The sequence below is a fragment of the Polypterus senegalus genome, chromosome 6 (genome assembly GCF_016835505.1).
Source record: "Polypterus senegalus isolate Bchr_013 chromosome 6, ASM1683550v1, whole genome shotgun sequence".
NCBI classification, from domain to species: domain Eukaryota; kingdom Metazoa; phylum Chordata; class Cladistia; order Polypteriformes; family Polypteridae; genus Polypterus; species Polypterus senegalus.
This window is the reverse complement of record NC_053159.1, coordinates 63,277,489-63,298,444: the sequence shown is the minus strand read 5'-3', so window position 1 is coordinate 63,298,444 and position 20,956 is coordinate 63,277,489. Positions and strand designations below refer to the sequence as shown.

At 39.6% G+C, this 20,956-nt stretch overlaps 1 protein-coding gene across 3 annotated transcripts in view; it reads right to left on the bottom strand.

Moving 5' to 3' along the window:
• Positions 1-20,956, bottom strand: part of espn (espin) — a 150,325-nt gene that overhangs the window by 83,941 nt on the left and 45,428 nt on the right. The gene's annotated exons all lie outside the window — the stretch shown is intronic.

Below are 20,956 nucleotides of genomic sequence, written 5' to 3'. Positions count from 1 at the left end.
GAAAACCAATTTATTTTTTATGTAAATCTTGGCATCCTCAAATAAACGTCTGAATGACCCAAATTTGTCGACCTTACATCAATATTCAGAACCCATTTATTCTAATTATGGGATATGGGGAAGATCAGACAGAATACACATACCAGCCCATCTTGGGGTACCAGACCACTGCAAGGTAAACTTATCCACACACTCGATGCTTATTATGGGCCAAACTTAACTTGCCAATCAATTTAACCTGAACATATTTGGCAGATGAAAGGAAAATTGACAGTTTTTTTTTTAAATATATAAGAAATTCTTCCAGATAAAATCTTACAAATCCAGTTACGGTGTTTGTGTTCTTTCACCTGACATCCATTAAATAAAATAAATTAACCAGTGACACAGTCTTGTATGGAAAGATATTCTTGTTTGTCACAGCTGATCTGCCTTCATCCCAAATGGGAACTTTCTGCTGCCACCTATTGGCCTGGAGAGTTTCCAATAGATTTGAGTCTTCCAGGCTAAAGTTTTAGTTACAGTAGAGCCCCCAGAGAGCTCCTTCATATAGACATTTGGATGCACAGAGACTCTGTGGTGGTGATGGTTTTTGTTGTCTTTGTCAATGCACTAACAGGTCCTCCCTAAGGCAACCCCAAGTCCAAATAAATAAATAAATTACAACATGATGAATACTCTCTCTTTGCTTCCAAACAGTTTTTCTACTAAGTAAAGACTAATGTTAATATTTAAAAATGAAAAAAAAAAGTTTTGTTTTTTTTGGTTTAATAAAAATAACAGCTACCTTTAAATTTAATCTTTCAAAAAAGCATATGAAAGAACAACTAAATTATCAGCCACTAATTTCAGGATATTCATTAAGTTTGTAACAATTTCAGCATTTAAATTTACCTGGTAATAAAAAAAATAATATTTAACAATACAGTAAACGTTAGAAAGAAAAAAAAAAAAAAAAAACACCTAATAAAACAACAAAAAAGTGATGTTAAATATTTCAGGCAGGAAGATGGATAAATGCAATGTGCTGTCATCAATAGGCAGGTAAGCTGTCTGAATAATTCATGAATGTAACTGGAGTGTTCCTCCTCCAGACAGGGAGAACAGCCCGTTTCAAGTCCTAATATCCTTCTTTGACCAAGTCACTAAACCAAATATTCATTACATGATAAACCAGAGTAATCAGGAAGATTTAACTGTGTAATTAAATAATACATTTTCAAGTAAAGACATGAAGGAGATATACAGCCTCCAACCTTTAACATAGATTCTTTACAAAGGATGCATGTACTTTAAAATGATAATCAAATGAGTATAAAAACAAGATAACTAAGGAAAACAAAATTAAAAAAAATTCAAATTATGAAATGAACCATTTTAGTGAAAGTTGTTATGAAGTATGTATGTTTATTATCAGAAATAACATTGTAGTCCTAGTTTTGGCCAACAGGGTTAAAGGATAAGTTTGGTATTTTTTGCAAGTCAAAGTTATTTCTTCTCAAACATGGTATGCATGCATTTGGCACACACAATTTTGTTCTAAATCTAAGCATTTTCTATATATATCTTGCCCACACTGGTGCTTTACATAATAGGCAGGGGAGCCACAGCACTGGGAGAAAATTAAAGCCTAACAACCTACAAAATACAGTGCTTGACAACAGTTTTGGCTTAAAAAAATGTGAGTATTGATTTGTGCCTTGCTATTGTTAAATAATTTACACAGGTCATTTTTGAACCAAAAAAATATATATATACTGTATATATTATATTTGTGCGGGCCACCTCAATGCTTGTTATCTTCTGTAATAACATCTCAACCACTAACCCCAACACATTATTTCTTCTGGAAAGACAAAAATCACAGTAAACTGTGCACGCCACTTGTTTGGTTTTGTTTTGATTTACTTACTCACACAAGCAAGCAGAAAATGTATCCTTACCTTGAGAAAAACAGTACTAGGAATATACAATAAAAAGATCACTGTATTTTCAAAGCCTTTTGTTGTCACAAATGTTTGTCAGAAACAGAATGCATGCTTTATTGAAATTCAAAGAAGGTGTGACATCACATTTTTAGGCTTTTATTTTCTAGTGGTTCTTCATGTTCCATTGTAAAGTGCCAGTGTGGGCAAGGTATTTGTTTTATTTATAGAAAACCCTCGACTTTAGAACATGTAATTATTCATAGCAAATGCATATATACCATATTTATGATTAAATAACTTGGACTTGAAAATACCAAACATATCCTTTATATTGGTCACACTAGGTTTATTAAGAATAGAAGCACCGTCCAAGTTAGAAAAGGAGTAATGAATGTTCAAATTTTTTGTATGGAATTAGCAGTTATCCTTTCTTTACTAAAAAATAATTTCAACCAACTACTTCTGCATACATGGACATCTTCCAATAAAAATAATCAGCACATTAACTTAGAATCTTACTCCTAAGGCTTCAACTCCTATGCATCGTCACATAATACTGAACTTCCCCTGCCAAGTGCATTGGATAGATTTGGACAAGACTGGAGACCGAACTACAGAAGAGACTATACAATGACAATTTCATCTAAAGATGACAGAAGGAACTACATTTTAAAATAGAAAAACAAAAAGCAAATAAAATCAACTGTGTTGCACTTCTGAATGCTAAGCATAAATTGAAGGAACAGAGAGTAAAGACAAACCAACTACATCTGCTGATGGGCTTCCTTTTGAAGGTAACAAGGCAGTTGTAAGTCAAATGACACACTAAGATTTTATGTGGATAGCAGAATGCCTGTTTAATGGCATAATTAGTTTTAGGACACATTATAGCATGTACTCTAAGTAATTATTATACAGAGCTTATCTTCCTTCTCTAATTAGAGGGGAGAGCAACACAATACTGGCTTGTCATCCTGCTAAAGATCTAAATGTCCTGAACACTAAGAGTTGATAAAGACTACATTTAGTGCCTTTGAAGCCATAGTTTGAGAATGGTGCTGCACCATGTATTGCATAATTCTTTTCAAGGTACCCTTAAGCTTGATGTTCCATTTAAGATGGTGGTGGGGATGTAAAAAGTATTGTTCAGAGCAGTTTACAGTCTTGTTTTTTCAAGACTTCACCTACAGGTGTCCCAGTAATTTACATTAAGCATAACACATACAAGCATGCAAACCTTCCAAATACAAGTACTAAAGATAAGTCTAAATTAACATCATGTACTACTTTATATGCATGTTGAAGTTTAAAGTAACCCTTCAAAATAGTATTTAACAAAAAAAAGGGATTCACACTGATGCAAAAAATGTAACAAATTAAATTATATTGAGTGTGACAATGTATGTAAAAAGCCATAAAGAAAACTGAAAATTATGGAATTAATTTCTTCCGTATAAATGTTTATTCCATCTAAAACAGCAAATTAAAATAGAAATATTTTTCAGATAAAATCAAAAATGTTTGGCAATGTGCACAGCCATAATGGAATCTGACCAAATAACTAGATGAGTGGCTAGTCCTTTAATAAGGCACCAATACACAGAGCCAACCTTATGTTCTAGAAAATGGAAGCAAGAGTGCAGACTATTAGAAGCTGCTACTGTTAAAACTCACTGGGCTGGATTTCTGTGTTAGATATTTAAATATTTCCATACTAGGAGCCACAACAGCACAAATCAGTGTATAGGTCAGAGCATCTTTCACCAGCTTTCTTTCCCATGGGCACTCAATTAAAGACCTGCGGAACAACGGCAAGCAGTCTCCAGCTTCAGCGAGTCAGAGATTCAGCTTAAGACTGCACTCACTCATTCACCCAGTGAAAAGCCCCTAGATTTGGCATCATCTCACCCTGTGGTGTCTTCAGCATTGTGTATGAACCTAAATTAAGCATATGTTAGTAAACTTACTTTCTGATGGGTATATGCATGCAAATGTGAGTCCAATCCTGATTCTGTCTCTAGCTCCCTCTGTAGTCACTCAACAACCTAAACTGGCAAAACTAATTTGATCACATTGAAAAAGAGTTAAAGTCAGAAGACGAACCCACAAATATAGCAATATAACAGGTACTTGGAGACATGGTGGGTGCTGCTGAACATTAAGTTCACAACAATGATGATTTCATATTTGAGATATGACTGGTTACAGTCAATTGCTTTTCCAATTCTGAGTACAGGCAGGTGAAGTGATTTGCTCATGGCCAAAAAGTGTCAGTAGAAGGACTTGAACCTACCACCTCTGGGTCTAAAGCCTGCACCCAAAGCCTTAACTACTACACCAAACTGTCTGCTAAAAACAAAATAAAAAGTAACATCTGAAAACATAATTTGGAAAATAACATTCAGTTTTGCCGAGTTTTCACTAATTCTCCAAGTTCCCGTGTAGGTAGAAGGCTGAAATTTGGCAGGCTTATTCCTTACAGCTTACTTACAAACGTTGGGCAGGTTTCATTTCGAAATTCTACGCGTAAGGGTCATAACTGGAACCTATTTTTCTACATATAATGTAATGGAGTTGAGTTGGAGATGGCCGTGGGGGGCGGAGTTTCGTGTGACATCATCACGCCTCCTACGTAAGTACTCCAAACAGCGATGAGCACAAAACGCCATTTCACAATTGAGAAGGCAGAAAAACATTATGAAGCAAATGATGCATACAAGCATATTCATAAGTACAGCTACTGCGGAAACAAAGCACGGCGTGAACCGTAAGTTTATATTAAATTAAGTTCATAGACAGGCTGCCACTAGCGTTTGTAATTTAGTGCCTGCCCATATAAGGCCGTCCATCAGCGGCAATCCAATACAAACACTGCCGGTAAATATTCAGGTGTGAATGACTGTGCTTATGCAGAGGAAGATGAGATGGTCAGGGTGGTGTTTGGCACAAACTCAGCGAAACTGCGAGAGAAACTTTTAAGTGCGGGTCTTAGCTGACATTACACGAGATGGCACCAGCACAGCTGGGAACCTTCGATGCAAGAACACCAAGCGGCTCACGTGAACTGACGCAGTGCACAGACAAAAGCAACAGTTCCAAAGAGTGCTGAACAAAAACCGAATTACACAATTGAGAAGGCAGCAAAAAAATATGAAGCGTCTGATACATAGAATCATATTCATAAGTGCAGCTACTGCGGAAACAAAGCACACGGTGGAAAAAGTGAATGTCACGCTAAAGGAAGACATTGTAAAAAAAAACCTGTGCATGCAGTTTGTCACATCTCAGATAAAGAGGAAGACGAGCTGTTTATTGATGCAGTAAGAAACTAATCGATGAATGAAACCTCTTATCTTTACAACGATTGACAAACACGGAATGTAACTTGAACACAACACATCGTACAAATACGACCCTGATTGAAACAAATAATGATAATCAAATCCTTGATGACAGCAACATTCAATAACACTCACAAAACAATTACTGTATATTGACAATCATGTTACGTTATTTTAAAATGTTCCCTTTTCTTTTTCATAACTTCTACTTCTCCACTGCGATACGTGGGTATATATTGTAAAAGGCGCTATATAGCACCCGACCCGGCACAGACCACGCAGAGGCAACGTGTACAAAAACACACAGGTTTTATTTTCTTCAGCCGTGGGCACACGCCTTCCCCGTGTCCCACAGGCCCAACACAGTCCCAAACACAGTCCCAAAACACAATCTTACAATTCTCCACCACTCCTCCCAGGCAAGCTTCGTCTCCTTCTTCCTCCCAACTCCGGCTCGCCGAGTGGTGGTGGCTGGGCCCTTTTATAGCCCACCCGGAAGCATTCCAGGTGATTAACCACCTGGTCCCGATTGCACCTCGGGTGGGGCTGAAAGCTCGTCCAGCGGGCTGTGGAAGCAGGCAGCTCCCCTAGCGGCCACGCCGGGCCCCAACCAAGCTGTGGAGGACTCCATCTCCCATGGAGCCCTGCGGGTGGTTGGGGAATCACCGACGGCAAGGGAGGCTACCACCAAGCGTCCCGGGGGAGGTATTGGACTTCCCATGGCGGCTCCCCCGGAACATAAGCAACAGAGGCGTCCCTACCGGGCATGGGACCCGGCTGTCCTTCACAGTTCCCTCCCTCAGATGAGGCTTGTGGGGATCATCGGCCTGCCGCGAGGGCCGGTCCTCTCCAGGACAGGAGTCGGCATCCTTGGCTCCACGGCTGCGCCCTGTAAAAACATAATGAACAGGTCTGGGGTGCTGCCCGGCGTCCCTGCCACTCGGACGTCCTCCTTGGACAAACCCTCCAGACATGACCAGCGTGACCACAAGAAAAGCATAACCGACCCCCTCCAGCTCGACCCTTGCGGGAGCGGAAGCAGGCAGGAAACTCCTGCCCCTCGCCCACTCCGGGAGGGCTGGTGGCGTGTTAAGCCCCTCCGCAGCGTAGCCCTCCTGCAGTGCCACACGAACGGGCTTACGCTGCACCTTGTCAGGAGTCCCGACCTCTTTGTCCGGGTCCTCCTCTTCCTCTGGGGTGCAGTGCGGTCTGGGTCCCCTTATGGGAAGAAGGAGACCCTGTGCCGCCTGCACCCCTTTAGACGATCAGAGACCGGTGCAGGCAGAGGGACGGGTTGTTTGGCAGCCAACATCCACCAGCTGCCTCTCCACACGTTCCTCTGCCACCGTATCGGTCCACACGGCGTCTTGTGTAGTGGGCGGGCGACCTGGCAAGCAGCACTGATCATATCCGCAGCCGTTGCGCTCCGCCCCTTTCCTCTACGGCCCAGGCTTCACCTACCTGAACGCTGTGTCCTGCAGGCAGGAGGTTGGCGCCCCGTCTCTCCAGCCATTTAACAACGGCCGCCATCGGCGCCGATCTTCCTGTCCAAGTCCTCCTTCGTCTCCTGCAGGACCTGAAAACCTTAACTAAGGACTGCAGAGGAAGGAGAACATGTTTCAACTCCTCTACAGCCCAAGAAAAGTTAATGCGTTGGTCGGCGCTGGACTTGAAGTCCCCTTGTTTCCTCCCACCGACCGCGAGCCAACAAGACCCTGCGGACCCTCCGCAGGTCCGTTTGGGAGTCCGAGAGGCTCGGGAGAAGGTCCGTCACCCCGCCTGCGAACTGTCCTCGGCGGGCGGCTGACACACTCCCCTTTACCTGTTTCGAGAGGAGCTCCTGCTCCTCTAGCTGAGCCACCGCATCGGGAAACTCCTCCGGGTTCTCCTCCTCCGGCTCACTGGCCGGCCCAAAGGAAGACACAGCCCAGCCTCGCTCTCCCGTCGCTCTCTCGCCGTCACGCCACGAACAGCGGCCATCTGCCCACCAACAGGTGGTTCGTCCCTCGGGTCCAGGAGGTAGGCTGACGCAAACGCTGAAAACCCTTCCCGTGGCCCTTCCCTCTTGAGCCCGTCACCTACCTCCGGTTGTGACCCGTGGAGCGGGCCGGCATGCCGGCGTCTGGAGGCTGGCTTCTGTGTCCGCCCGGCTTTCTTTTTCCCCATGGCGCGGTGCCTGTAGGTGGGTTTTTGCGGCCTCAGTTGCTCTGTGCTGTGCTGTGCTGCGCTGGCTTGCTTGCAGCTGCGAGCGCGTTCTCTCAGCGCTGTGCTGCGGCGTGTCCGCCCGGCAAGTCGTGCAGGCGCGTGCCTCGCGCCGGCCTCGGTGGCGCGCTCTCGTCGGGGCGTGCCCTGCTGCAGTCAAAGGCCGCTCTCAGCGCTGTACTCACAATAGAGCACGCTCTCTGCCTCGGGAGCGCGCTCGGCACTGCGGTGCGGTGTGCGCTCCTGCGCTGAGCTACACGTGCCCCCAGGTGTTGTGCCGGGCCGTTACACACAATTTTATGCAGGTCGGTCCAAATGGACGGCCCGGTATCCTGCCGACTCACGCCAGATGTAAAGGCGCTATATAGCGCCCGACCCGCACAGACCACGCAGAGGCAGCGTGTACAAAACACACAGGTTTTATTTTCTTCAGCCGTGGGCACACGCCTTCCCCGTGTCCCACAGGCCCAACACAGTCCCAAACACAGTCCCAAAACACAATCTTACAATTCTCCACCACTCCTCCCAGGCAAGCTTCGTCTCCTTCTTCCTCCCAACTCTGGCTCGCCGAGTGGTGGTGGCTGGGCCCTTTTATAGCCCACCCGGAAGCATTCCAGGTGATTAACCACCTGGTCCCGATTGCACCTCCGGGTGGGGCTGAAAGCTCGTCCAGCCGGGCTGTGGGAAGCAGGCAGCTCCCCCTAGCGGCCACGCCGGGCCCCAACCAAGCTGTGGAGGACTCCATCTCCCATGGAGCCCTGCGGGTGGTTGGGGAATCACCGACGGCCAGGAGGCTGCACCAAGCGCCCCGGGGAGGTATTGGACTTCCCATGGCGGCTCCCCCGGAACATAAGCAGAGGCGTCCCTACCGGGCATGGGGCCCGGCTGTCCTTCACAATATATATAAAAATGTGTATATATATATATATATATATATATATATATATATATATATATATATATATATATATATATATATAAACACCCGATCTACAGTACATACTGTCGCATAGATAAGCCACACGCTGTGGCACAATTGTAGTCTTAAGCCTCTAACGCCGACAGTGAGGTTCGATTCCGAGAGGGGATGCACTGAGTATGTGCGCGCTACCGATTCATTTTACCTTCGCATCTCCTTGGTTTGGGATGTATGAAAAATATTCGGTTAAGCAGAATCATGTTACGTTATTTTTAAAATGTTTCCCTTTATTAGCACAAGCACAGCTCAGACGCGCGATGCATGTACTCCATAACGCGTTAAAAAATAACGATTTAATCACACTTTCAATTCCAAGCAAACGGGAACTTTTGTCAATGCATGATTTCCTGGTACATCCATTACACTGATGCACACATCACAGCTACAAAAATGTTAGAGTCGGAATAAAGCGCGTTCCTACGACTGATCATTTCGACTACCCGAGCGAAGCCTTGATAAAAGCATGGTTTTGTGCACACTGAAAACAAGCAAAATTAGATGCATTACAGAAAGCGGACTTTGTGGCTCTTACTGGGGATCATTGGACTTCCGTGACCGTTAGTAATTCTAAATACATCTAATTACAAAATGTTCAATAATCACACTGTTTTAGCCTAATGTACAAAATAATTTTGGCTAAGGTTACTCAGAGTTTAAAGATTAAGTTGGTCAAATTACCTTTTATGTTTCTGACTTATTTTTTTAAGAAAAACTGCACTTTATGTTGAAATTTTGGTTATTATTATTTAAAGATAATACTATTCTGAAAATCTACTTAAAGTACTTAAAATACCACTTTATTTTTTAAGTCTGCCCAATTTTAACCAGGGATGATATTTTTGTTTCTGTTTTGAATTCAAATGCAGTTTAAAGGCTTTTTTTCAGAAATTAAAACAGCTTCAGTTTACAATATTCATGTACATGTCTATTATTTGATTCTGTCGCCCACTAAAACACTTTTAAATTTAAAAAAAAACATTTGCGATTTGGGGCAAATTTCGTGTGCGATTACATACGATTAATCAAGATTAATTCTTACACAGCCTCTAATTAATTGGATTAATTTTTTTAATCGAAGTCCCACCCCTAATATATATATATGTGGATATATATATGTAGATTTGTATATATATGTGTATATACAGTATATATGTAGATATGTATATGTTGTATATACAGTATGTATATATATGTGTGTATATACAGTATGTGTATATATGTATATCTATACTAATAAAAGGCAAAGCCCTCACTCACTGACTCATCACTAATTCTCCAACTTCCCGTGTGGGTGGAAGGCTGAAATTTGGCAGGTTCATTCCTTACAGCTTCCTTACAAAAGTTGGGCAGGTTTTATATCGAAATTCTACGCGTAATGGTCATAACTGGAAGCAGTTTTCTCCATTTACTGTAATGGAGATGAGCTTCAACGCCGTGGGGCGGAGTTTCGTGTGACATCATCACGCCTCCCCGTAATCACGCAGTACATAGAAAACCAGGAAGACCTCAAAAAGCGCTGAAGAAAACATGCATTATATAATTGAGAAGGCAGCGAAACAATAAGAAGCGAAGCGAAAGTGACATATACAACCATATTCATGAGTTCTGCTACTTCGGAAACAAAGCACGATGTAAACCTACACTTTAAATTAAGTTCATAGACAGGCTGCCGCTGGCGTTTGTAATTTAGTGCCTGCCCATATAAGGCCGTCCGTCAGCGGCAATCCAATAGCAAACTGCCACGGGTAAATATTCACGGGTGAAGGACTGTGCTTATGGAGAGGAAGATGAGATGGTCAGGGTGGTGTTTGACACAAACTCAGCGAAACTGCGAGAGAAAGTTTTAAGTGCCAGGACTAAGGTAACATTAAATACAGCCATGGACATAGCACGAGATGGCACCAGCACAGCTGGGAACCTTCGATGCATGTACACCGAGTGGCTCACGTGAACTGACGCAGTGCACAGATAAAAAGCAACAGTTCCAAAGAGCGCTGAACAAAAACCGAATTACACAATTGAAAAGGCAGCAAAAATATGAAGCTGATACATACAAGCATATTCATAAATCCAACTACTGCGGAAACAAAGCACACGTTGGAAAAAGTCAATGTCCCGCTAAAGGAAGACAGTGTAAAAAACCCGTGCATGCAGTGTGTCAGGTCTCAGATAAAGAAGAAGACGAGCTGTTTATTGATGCAGTAAGAAACGAATCGATGAATGAAACCTGTCATCTTTACAACGATTGACAAACACGGAATGTAACTTGAACACAACACATCCTACAAATACGAACCTGATTGAAAGAAATAATGATAATCAAATCCTTGATGACAGCAACACTCAGTAACACTCACAAAACAAATACTGTATATTGACAGTCATGTTACGTTATTTTTAAAATGTTCCCTTTTCTTTTCTAGCTTTTTAACACACTACTTCTCCGCTGCGACGCGGGTATATATATATGTATATATATATATATATATATATAACCCGATCTACATACTCGAATAATGGATACTTTATTCGCCATCAATGATTGTTTTGGTAAAGCCATACTCAGTGTATTCATTAGATGAACGGTAAAAAGTAAGGCGAGGGAGGATGACTTATTGAGGCATGCAGGCTGTAGTGCGCCAACTCTATCTGAATTGCGCGATCACATTTGAAAAAATATATCTTTTCAAGTTCTATTTAGTCCATATGTGTCAAACTCAAGGGCAGGGCCACATCCGCCCGCGTGTAATTATATCCGGCCCGAGATCATTTTATATACTGTATTATTGTTATTAAAGCCCGGTATATGAAGCGCTGGTAACACAATAAACTACAGATCCCATAATGCAGCGCTTCAGCTGCCTTGCCAACACTTACGCGTTAATCAAGTCTACCTTATGAAGCTGCAAGTTATTGCGAAGCTAGCTCACACGATGCTGAAGAGAAAAGTTGATTCTGAAAATAGAGCCTTTAAAACCGATGGGAGGCTGAGTATATGTTTACTGAACCCGTGTGTCTCATTTGTGGAGCTAATGTGGCTGTAATTACAGAATTTAATCTAAGACGGCACTATAAAACAAAACATCAGGGTAACCTGAAAGACCTGAATGCAATGCAGAAGATACAGAAAGCAGAAGAATTAAATAAGAATCTGACACTTCAGCGGACGTTTTTACCCGTGCACAATCACAAAGTGATTTCAATTGAGCTGCTTTTATGGGAGACACAACCACTTGCCCCACTTTCCCTGTTGCCAAGTAATGTTAAACCAAGTCGTCACTACGGTGTTCCCAAATCGCACTTTGCTGATAAACTGAGCGCACTGAGTTTGCACGGCGCTTTGGTGACTTTGAAGAACAAAAAGTCCGTCTACATGCGGCTCGAACCTTGTGCATGTTTGGTAGCACATATCTGTGTGAGAAGCTCTTCTCAGTGATAAAGACTAACAAAACAGCACACAGGAGTCGCCTCACTGATGAGCACCTGCAATCCATCCTGAGAATCTCCACAACACAGAAACGAACCTGTTGCCAAAAAAAGATGCCAGGCGTCCAGCTCTAAAATGACATATGAGCAAAGACAACTGAATGATTTGATTTGTTATTGCTGAAAGGAACACATTTTATTTATATTTCCAGGTTTTGTTATGCAGCATGTTCATATTTGAATTTGTATAATTTTGACAGGATATATTTTTATGGAGAGCAAAATCTTTTGGGATATTTAAAATCTAAGTTTATTTTTATATATAAAATTACATAAGAGTAAAGAAATTTGAATGTTTGTTCTTTTAATGTTTACTTTATTTCTAACTTGTATAATTTAGACAGGATATATTTTTATGGAGAGCAAAATATTATAAGTTGTTTAAGGTTTGAGTTGATTTATTCAGGAATAATATTCCTGTCTGTTTTACCATTCCTACCAAAGATATTTCTGTCGACTAAATAAAAATTCCTTCTATTTAAAATTTAAATAGAACTTGAACAAATCTGATAGTTCATAATATCCACGCAGACTTGCACGTAAGAGGGTGTTATCCGTTTTAACAAAAAGCGTATTGCACTGATACTGAAATAGCTGTGTGTGTATATATGTAGATATATATATAGATATATATATATATATAGATATATATATGTATATATATATATATATATATATATATATGACAGCAACACTCATCACTCACAACAGTGACAAAACAATAACATTGACAATCATGTTACGTTATTTTCAAAATGTTTCCTTTTCTTTTCATTGCTTCTTTAACACACTACTTCTCCTCTGCGCCTTGGTATTTTACTAGTATATATATATATATATATATATATATATATATATATATATATATATATATATATATATATATATATATATATATATATATATATATATATATATATATATATATATATATATATACATATACACACACGTGGACAAAATTGTTGGTACCCTTCAGTCAATGAAAGAAAAACTCAAAATGGTCACAGACATAACTTTAATCTGACAAAAGTAATAATAAATAAAAATTCTATGAAATTTAACCAATGAAAGTCAGACATTGATTTTCAACCATGCTTCAACAGAATTATTTAAAAAAATAAACTCATGAAACAGGCCTGGACAAAAATGATGGTACCCCTAGAAAAGACTGAAAATAATGTGACCAAAGGGACATGTTAATCCAAGGTGTGTCCACTAATTAGCATCACAGGTGTTTACAATCTTGTAATCAGTCAGTGGACCTATATATAGGGCTCCAGGTAGTTACTGTGTTGTTTGGTGACATAGTGTGTACCACACTCAACATGGACCAGAGGAAGCGAAGGAAAGAGTTGTCTCAGGAGATTAGAAAGAAAATTATAGACAAGCACGTCAAAGGTAAAGGCTAGAAGACCATCTCGAAGCAGCTTGATGTTTCTGTGACTACAGTTGCACATATTATTCAGAAATTTAAGATCCATGGGACTGTAGCCAACCTCCCTGGACGTGGCCACAGGAGGAAAATTGATGACAAATCAAAGAGACGGATATCTGAATGGTAACAAAAGAGCCCAGAAAAACTTCTAAAGAGATCCAAGGTGAACTTCAAGCTCAAGGAACATCAGTGTCAGATCGCACCATCCGTCGTTGTTTGAGCCAAAGTGGACTTCATGGGAGACGACCAAGGAGGACAACATTGTTGAAAACAAATCATAAAAAGCCAGACTGGAATTTGCCAAACTACATGTGGACAAGCCACAAAGATTCTGGGAGAATGTCCTATGGACAGATGAGACAAAAATTGAACTTTTTGCCAAGGCACATCAACTCTATGTTCACAGACGGAAAAATGAAGCATATCAAGATAAGAACACTGTCCCTTCTGTGAAACATGGAGGAGGCTCTGTTATGTTCTGGGGCTGCTTTGCTGCATCTGGCACCGGGTGTCTTGAATCTGTGTAGGGTACAATGAAATCTCAAGACTAGCAAGGGATTCTAGAGAGAAATGTGCTGGCCAGTGTCAGAAAGCTTGGTCTCAGTCGCAGGTCATGGGTCTTGCAACCGGACAATGACCCAAAACACACAGCTAAAAACACCCCAGAATGGCTAAGAGGAAAACATTGGACTATTCTAAAGTGGCCTTGTATGAGCTCTCACCTCAATCCTATTGAGCATCTTTGGAAAGAGCTGAAACATGCCGTCTGGAAAAGGCACCCTTCAAACCTGAGACAACTGGAGCAGTTTGCTCATGAGGAGTGGGGGGCCAAAATACATATATACACATATATATATATATATATATGTGTATATATATATATATATATATATATATAAATATATATATATATATATATATATATATATATATATATATATATATATATATATATATATATATATATATATATATATATATATATATATATATATATATATATATATATATATATATATATATGTGTATATATATATATATATATATATATATATATATATATATATATATATATATATATATATATATATATATATATATATATATATATATATATATATATATATATATATATATATATATATATATATATGTATATGTGTGTGTATATATATATATATATATATATATATATACACACACACACACACATACATACATACACACACACACACAGTCTTGGGGTGCGAGCAACTGTTGCTGGGGCTGCCAGAATCCATGAAGGAAGAAAAATAAAAAACATTATTTGTACAAAATCTTAATTTATTTATCCATTCCTAAATAATTAAATGGGTAGGCTATTTCGTATCAGTGCAATACGCTGCTTGTTAAAAGGGATGACTCCTGCTCTTACGTGCAAGTCTGCCTGGATATTTTGAACTATCGTATCTGTTCAAGTTCTATTTAAATTTTAAATAGAAGGAATTTTTATTTAGTCGACAGAATATTATTCTGGAATAAATCAACTCAAACCTTAAATAACTTATAATATTTTGCTCTCCATAAAAATATATCCTGTCAAAATTATACAAATTCAAATATGAACATGCTGCATAACAAAACCTGAAAATATAAATAAAAATTGTTCTTTTCAGCAATAACAAATCAAATCATTCAGTTGTCTTTGCTCTTATGTCATTTTATCAGATTTGGACGCCTGGCATCTTTTTTTGGCAACAAGTTCGTTTATGTTTGGTGTGAGGTTCTGTGTTGTGGAGATTCTCAGGATGGACTGCAGGTGCTCATCAGTGAGGAGACTCCTGTGTGCTGTTTTGTTAGTCTTCATGACGGAGAAGAGCTTCTTACACAGATATGTGTTACCAAACATGCACAAGGTTCGAGTCACATGTAGACGGAGCTGGAGCATTTTTGCGGGAATGGAGTGAATAAACTGTGCGGGCTGTGCAGTATCGTACTTTGCCTTCAGTGTGCCATTACACTACAGCTCAATCACCTCCATCTTGCGAAACAACTCAAAATTCTTTTTTTGTTCTTCAAAGCCACCAAAGCGGCGTGCGAACTCAGTGCGCAGTGCACTCAGTTTATCAGCAAAGTGCGTATTTGGGAACACCGTAGTGCCGACTTGGTTCAACATTACTTGGCAACAGGGAAAGTGGGGCAAGTTCAACTGGTGCATTTGTGTCTCCCATAAAAGTAGCTTCACTTGAAATCACTTTGTGATTTTGTACGGGTAAAAACGTCTGCTGAAGTGTCAGATTCTTCTTTAACTCTTCTGCTTTCTGTATCTTGTGCATTGCATTCAGGTCTTTCAGGTTATCTTGATGTTTTGTCTTATAGTGCCGTCTTAGATTAAATTCTGTAATTACAGCCGCATTAGCTCCACAAATGAGACACATGGGTTTACCGGCAATGTCAGTAAACATATACTCAGCCTCCCATTGGTTTTTAAAGGCTCTATGTTCAGAATCATCTTTTCTCTTTGGCATCGTGAGGGCTAGCTTCGTAATAACTTGCATCATCATAAGCTAGACTTGATTAACACGGTAAGTGTCCGGCAAGGCAGCTGAAGCGCTGCATTATGGTATCTGTAGTTTATTGTGTTACCAGCGCTTCATATCCCCGGGCCATTAATAACAATAATATATAAAATGATCTCAAGGGCGGATATAATTACACGCTGGGCCGGATGTGGCCTGCGGGCCTTGAGTTTGACACATATGGACTAAATAGAACTTGAAAAGATATATTTTTTCAAATGTGATCGCGCAATTCACATCGAGTTGACGCGCACTACAGTACATCGAGCCCGCATGCTATTGTGGTTTTGCCTGCGTGCCTCAATAAGTTACCCCCCACCTCGCTCTTATTTTTTTACGGTTCCTCTAATGAATACACGGAGTATGGCTTTACCACAACAATCATTTATCGCGAATAAAGTATCCATTATTCATAAAGCTTCAATTGGTGATCTGTCTTTCTGCATTAACCGCATATTTTTTCAGGCTAAAATGAATCGTGAAGCGCGCGTACATACTCAATGCATCCCCTCTCGGGAATTGAACCCGAGACGCCGGCGCTAGAGGCAAAGCCTCTACTATTGCGCCATGGCGTGTGGTTTGTCTATTTGAATGTAGCAGTGTAATTCAGTTTTTGTTCAGCACTCTTTGGAACTGTTGCTTTTTGTCTGCGCACCGCGCCAGTTCACGTGAGCCGCTGAATATGGTTTTATTGTCACTCGCTCGCTTCTAATTGTTTCGCTGCCTTCTTAATTATATAATGTATGTTTTCTTCAGCGGTTTTTGGAGCTCTTCCTGGATTTCTACGTACTGCGTGATTACGTGGGAGGCGTGATGATGTCACACGAAACTCCACCCCCCACGGCTTTCAAGCTCAACTCCATTACAGTATATGCAGAAAAATTGCTTTCAGTTATGACCATTACGCGTAGAATTTCGAAATGAAACCCGCCCAACTTTTGTAAGGAAGCTGTAAGGAATGAGCCTGCCAAATTTCAGCCTTCTACCTATACGGGAAGTTGGAGAATTAGTGATGAGTCCGTGAGTGAGGGCTTTGCCTTTTATTAGTGTGTGTGTGTATATATATATATTAGCAGAATACCCGCGCTTTGCAGCGGAGAAGTAGTGTGTTAAAGAAGGTACGAAAAAGAAAAGGAAAAATTTGAAAAATAACGTAACTTGATTGTTAATGTAATTGTTTTGTCATTGATATGAGTGTTGTTCTCATATATATCTATCTATCTATATATATATATATATAGCAAAATAGCTGCGATTGGCAGCAGAGAAGTAAAAAGAAAAGGAAACATTTTAATAATAACGTAACATGATTGACAATGTAATTGTTTTGTAATTGTCATGAGTGTTGCTGGCATATATATATATATATATATATATATATATATATATATATATATATATATATATATATACACACATATATATATATATACTGTATATACAACATATACATATCTACATATATACTGTATATACACATATATATATTAAATCTACATATATATATCTACATATATATATTAGGGTGGGACTCGATTAAAAAATTAATCCAATTAATTAGAGGCTGTGTAAGAATTAATCTTGATTAATCGTATGTAATCGACACGTAAATTTGCCCCAAATCGCAAATGTTTTTTTTTTTTTATTTAAAACGGTTTTAGTGGGCTTACAGAATCAAATAATAGACATGGACATGAATATTGTAAACTGAAGCTGTTTTAATTTCTGAAAAAAGCTTTTAAACTGCATTTGAATTCAAAACAGAAACAAAAATATCATCCCTGGTTAAAATTGGGCAGACTTAAAAATAAAGTGGTAGTTTAAGTACTTTAAGTACATTTTCAGAATAGTATTGTCTTTAAATAATAATAACCAAAATTTCACCATAAAGTGCAGTTTTTCTTCTTAAAAAATAAGTCAGAAACATAAAAGGTAATTTGACCAGCTTACTCTTTAAACTCTGAGTAACATTAGCCAAAATTATTTTGTACATTAGGCTAAAACAGTGTGATCATTGAACATTTTGTAATTAGATGTATTTAGAATTACTAACGGTCACGGAAGTCCAATGATCCCCAGTAAGAGCCACAAAGTCCGCTTTCTGTAATGCATCTAATTTTGCTTGCTTTTCAGTGTGCACAAAACCATGCTTTTATCAAGGCTTCGCTCGGGTAGTCGAAATGATCAGTCGTAGGAACGCGCTTTATTCCGACTCTAACATTTTTGTAGCTGTGATGTGTGCATCAGTGTAATGGATGTACCAGGAAATCATGCATTGACAAAAGTTCCCGTTTGCTTGGAATTGAAAGTGTGATTAAATGCGTTATTTTTTAACGCGTTATGGAGTACATGCATCGAAGCTTCTCAACTGTGCTTGTGCTAAGAAAGGGAAAATTTTTAAAATAACGTAACATGATTCTGCGTTAACCTAATATTTTTTCATACGTCCCAAACCAAGGAGATGGGAAGGTAAAATGAATCGGGTAGCGCGCGTACATAGTCAGTACATCCCCTCTCGGGAATCGAACCTCGAATGTCGGCGTTAGAGGCTTAAGACTCTACAATTGCGCCACCGCTTGTCTATGCTAAAGTATGTATTGTAGATCGGGCTATAGATATACATTTATATATATATACCCGTGTATCGCAGTGGAGAAGTAGAAGTTATGAAAAAGAAAAGGGAACATTTTAAAAATAACGTAACATGATTGTCAATATACAGTAATTGTTTTGTGAGTGTTATTGAATGTTGCTGTCATCAAGGATTTGATTATCATTATTTCTTTCAATCAGGCTCGTATTTGTACGATGTGTTCAAGTTACATTCCGTGTTTGTCAATCGTTGTAAAGATAAGAGGTTTCATTCATCGATTAGTTCCTTACTGCATCAATAAACAGCTCGTCTTCCTTTTTATCTGTGATGTGACAAACTGCATGCACGGGTTTTTTTTTTTTTTTTTTTTTACGCTGTCTTCCACAGTAGCTGCATTTATGAATATGCTTATCAGACGCTTCATATTTTTTGCTGCCTTTTCAATTGTGTAATTCGGTTTTGTTCAGCGCTTTGGAACTGTTGCTTTTTATCTGTGCACTGCATCAGTTCACGTGAGCGACTCTGTGTACTTGCATCGAAGGTTCCCAGCTGTGCTGGTGCCATCTCGTGCTATGTCCATAGCTTTATTTAATGTTAGTCCTGGCACTTAAAACTTTCTCTGGCAGTTTCGCTGAGTTTGTGTCAAACACCACCCTGACCATCTCATCTTCCTCTCCATAAGCACAGTCCTTCACCCGTGAATATTTACCCGTGGCAGTTTGCTATTGGATTGCCGCTGACGGATGGCCTTATATGGGCAGGCACTAAATTACAAACGCCAGCGGCAGCCTGTCTATGAACTTAATTTAAAGTGTAGGTTTACATCGTGCTTTGTTTCCTAAGTAGCAGAACTCGCTTCTTATTGTTTCGCTGCCTTCTCAATTATATAATGCATGTTTTCTTGAGCACTTTTTTGAGGTCTTCCTGGTTTTCTGTGGGAGGCGTGATGATGTCAAACGAAACTCCGCCCCCACGGCATTGAAGCTCATCTCCATTACAGTAAATGGAGAAAAACTGCTTCCAGTTATGACCATTACTCGTAGAATTTCGATATAAAACCTGTCCAACTTTTGTAAGGAAGCTGTAAGGAATGAACCTGCCAAATTTCAGCCTTCCACCCACGGGAAGTTGGAGAATTAGTGATGAGTCAGTGATTTGCCTTTTATTTATATATATATATATATATATATATATATATATATATATATTTTTTAATTAGCTGTGGATTTGTGTGACAAACTACTATTTTTTCCATTCTCTTTTAATGTCAAATAATAGAGAACAAAGGATGCACAACAGAAAAGAATGCAGAAGTGCATAGTATGTCTTCCAATAGCACAGAATATTCATAATTTTAATTAGATTTTCTAGTTAATTATAGAAAGAAAATGGTCTCTGCCAATAGTGCTGTTCTCTACGTTCATGAAAAAAATAAAAACAGACCAGTTTAGTGGCAAGTATGTTGTTTTTCTCATGGTTGTATGGCACCCTACAACTCCTTCAAGGTTTGTATGTCATTCCTGAAAACCAGACCTTTTAAAGTGCTTTCAAGGGCAAAATTACAGGGCAATAGGTCTGGTGAGTGGGCCAGTCACAGACCTGCACTGACCTGTGTCAACATATTTGGACTTCTTTCCATATGATCTGAAATGTTGGTGGCAACGTCTGTGGTATAGACTAAAAGGACTTTGTGGTTTTGTTGCCATTGCAGAGCCACTTTCTCACCAATTGCTGAATTGTGCTGATCTCAGGAACGCTCGCAATGGGATACTGTTCCAAAAATCCCTGAACTTGAAAGAGCGTGTATGAACATACATCTCCACCATCAAAGCAGTTTACAACAAACAACCACCTCTCCGTCTCCCCACAAAATACACTATTACCCCAAGAAAAAACATTAAGTGAATACTGAAATATTATAGGAGTTACTCAAACTATATAAAACATTGCTTTTTTTTCTTTTACCTTCTCAAACAAAAGTCTACTTAAGAATGAAAATCTGTGACAAAATGTTGATTCAGACACTTGCAGGTCCTGAGATGGGCTTGAGGAGGCAATGCTTCACAGTCCTCAGTCTGTAAGGTAATCCACTCAAAAAAATTCAACTTTACCATATCATACCCTCAGACACTTGTCAACTTTTAAAAAGAATCTGGATGAGATACCGGGATAGCTTAGCTACTGTCTAAACAAATGGGCTTGTTGAGCTGAATGGTCTCCTTTCATTTGTCAAACTTATGATGTTCTGTGTTCTTATGAACCTCTGTGGGTACACAAATTAGGGGCACACCAGAGGAGCGCCGCCACCTAGTCCACTAGAACTGTACATGTATCACATTAACATAACAGGCAGAAAAGAATAGTCCTTTGCACCCTTCTGTCTAAAACTTCAGGTTTCTTTCTAGCTAACTTCAATCTGAGATCATTCTAA